Source organism: Colobus angolensis, unplaced genomic scaffold, assembly GCF_000951035.1.
Source record: "Colobus angolensis palliatus isolate OR3802 unplaced genomic scaffold, Cang.pa_1.0 Scaffold70, whole genome shotgun sequence".
In the NCBI taxonomy this organism is placed as follows: domain Eukaryota; kingdom Metazoa; phylum Chordata; class Mammalia; order Primates; family Cercopithecidae; genus Colobus; species Colobus angolensis.
The window spans coordinates 290,463-292,910 of NW_012120710.1; the positions used below are offsets into that span (position 1 = coordinate 290,463).

Below are 2,448 nucleotides of genomic sequence, written 5' to 3' on the forward strand. Positions count from 1 at the left end.
ATCCACCTTTTCTTTTTTTTATTCTTGTCAGGAAGACCCACTACATTAACTGAGACAATGGGGAAAGCTGACATATGGCTTATTCGAAACTCCTGGAATTTTCAGTTTCCACATCCACTATTACCAAATGTTGATTTTGTTGGAGGACTCCACTGCAAACCTGCCAAACCCCTACCTAAGGTAAACATATTGTCATTGGTTTTATTTTGTTGACTTTGAATTTTCAGTAGAAATGATTCTACAATCTTCATTCAGTGTGTCTGACTTACACTGAAAGAAAGATGGGGAGTAGGTGGGGTAAAGCAGATACCAATTAGAAACTCATGTACATAGTGATACTATCACATGTATGTGAGTTTTATGAGTACTACTAATAGAGGAGAATACTAAGGAGACTTCAAAAATAGAGTTGGTTAAATTATAGTCTTCATTATTTAACACCTAAGAAGGTATTGATCATTCGTTCAAATAATATTTACAAAGGGTTTAGCACAAAACACAGGTAAGTGCAGAATTTTCAGAGAAAAAAATGAACACAGTTTCTGTCCCCACATACCTTCCATTCTACTTCAAAAGATAGAATATGCGCAAGTAATAAAAATTATATAAAATCTATTATCTCAAGGAAAAACCCAATGACAAGAAAGCATCAGTGGAGATAATAGAAAGTATCCTGGAGTCACTGATTACTAAGATGAGAGCTGAACAATACGCAGGAATAAGTAAAAGAATGACGGGGAGAGACAGACAAAAGAAGGAAAGCAGGTAAAGTTGTCAGGTTAGTTCTCAAGTCCTCAGGTTTAATTTGCAGGGAGAGACTAAGAATCAGATGATGCTGAGAGGCAAATTAGAGCCAGATACATATTAGGAGTTGAAATATTTATTAAGCACATTAAAAAACTATAAAAAAGAGTTAGGAAAGAAAGATATATGAGAAGATTCTCTTCTTTAAGAAGAGCTTTCAAGATATTCAATGATTAAATTGCTGGAGGGTCAGAATAAAGAGTCAACCATTCAGGAAATTTTGCATAGATTCAGGTAACAGATGATGGAAAAGTGAACTAGTGTGTTGATAGAAATAATGATGCCTACATTTACAAAAATAGTGACAACTTTGTTGTGTTGTGTGGAAAAATATTAACACAGACAAAACACTTGAAGTGTCTCTGGCCTGTAGTCAGTTACTCAGAAATACTATTTATTTTGCAATTATTGTTATTTTGCCATTATTACTAATGCCACTAATTACTTAGCATGTGCAGGTCACTTGAGATATCATTCTTCATTTAATAGAGCCAGATTTTTCAGTACATCAAAATTATATTATCTTGCAAAGTCATAGTTGACAGACACCCTATGGACTTGATTAAAAGTAGACTTATCAGTTTTGACAGTAAGATGAGCTATCGGGAGAACCTGCTCCTGATGGTTAACGTGAGTTCTTTTCTATTTCCTAAGTGTCTGGCTGGGTTGAGAAATAAAGAGAAAGAGCACAAGAGAGAGAAATTTAAAGCTGGGTGTCTGGGGGAGACATCACATGCCGTCAGGATCCGTGATGTCCCCCGAGCAGTAAAACCAGCAAGTTTTTATTAGCAATTTTCAAAAGGGGAGGGAGTGCACAAATAGGATGTGGGTCACAGAGATCACATACTTCACAAGATAATAAAATATCACAAAGCAAATGGAGGCAGGGTGAGATCACAGGACCACGAATGAGGTAAAATTAAAATTCCTAATGAAGTTTCAGGCATTGTCATTGATAACATCTTATCAGGAAACAGGGTTTGAGAGCAGATAACCTGTTTGACCACAGTTTATTAGGTGGGAATTTTCCTCCACCTAATAAGTCTGGGAGCGCTATAGGAGACTGGGGCTTATTTCATCCCTTAGGCTTCGACCATAAAAGATGGGATGCCTTAAAAAGGGGCTGTCTATAGGCCTACCTTCAGGGCACATTCTTTTCTCAGGGATGTTCCTTGCTGAGAAAAAGAATTCAGTGATATTTCTCCTACTTGCTTATGAAAGAGGAGAAATATAGCTCTGTTCCGTCCGAATCACTGGTGGCCAGTTAAAAGTTACCTCTCTTGTTCCCTGAACATTGCTGTTATCCTTTTCTTATTTTAAGATGCCCAGATTTCATACTGTTCAAACACATAGGCTCTACAAACAAGTTGTGCAGTTGACACAATCACAGGGTCCTAAGGCGACATTCATCCTCCTCAGTTTATGAAGAAGATGATAGGATTAAGAGATTAAAGTAAAGACAGGCATAGGAAATCACAAGGATATTCATTGGGGAAGTGATAGGTGTCCATGAAATCTTCACAATTTATGTTCAGAAATTACAGTAAAGACAGACGTAAGAAATTATGAAAGTATTACTTTGGGGAACTAAAAAATGTCTTTGAAATCTTCACAATTTATGTTCTTCTGACACAGCTTCAGCCA

General features: G+C 36.6%; 2 protein-coding genes and 1 pseudogene across 5 annotated transcripts in view; 2 read left to right on the plus strand and 1 right to left on the minus strand.

The window, feature by feature from the left end:
* Positions 1-2,448, minus strand: part of LOC105501230 (UDP-glucuronosyltransferase 2B9) — a 476,097-nt gene that overhangs the window by 285,711 nt on the left and 187,938 nt on the right. The window lies entirely within an intron of this gene.
* Positions 1-2,448, plus strand: part of LOC105501233 — a 97,960-nt pseudogene that overhangs the window by 78,545 nt on the left and 16,967 nt on the right.
* The window catches only part of LOC105501344 (UDP-glucuronosyltransferase 2B9-like), a 24,300-nt gene that overhangs the window by 11,250 nt on the left and 10,602 nt on the right, over positions 1-2,448 (plus strand). The gene's annotated exons all lie outside the window — the stretch shown is intronic.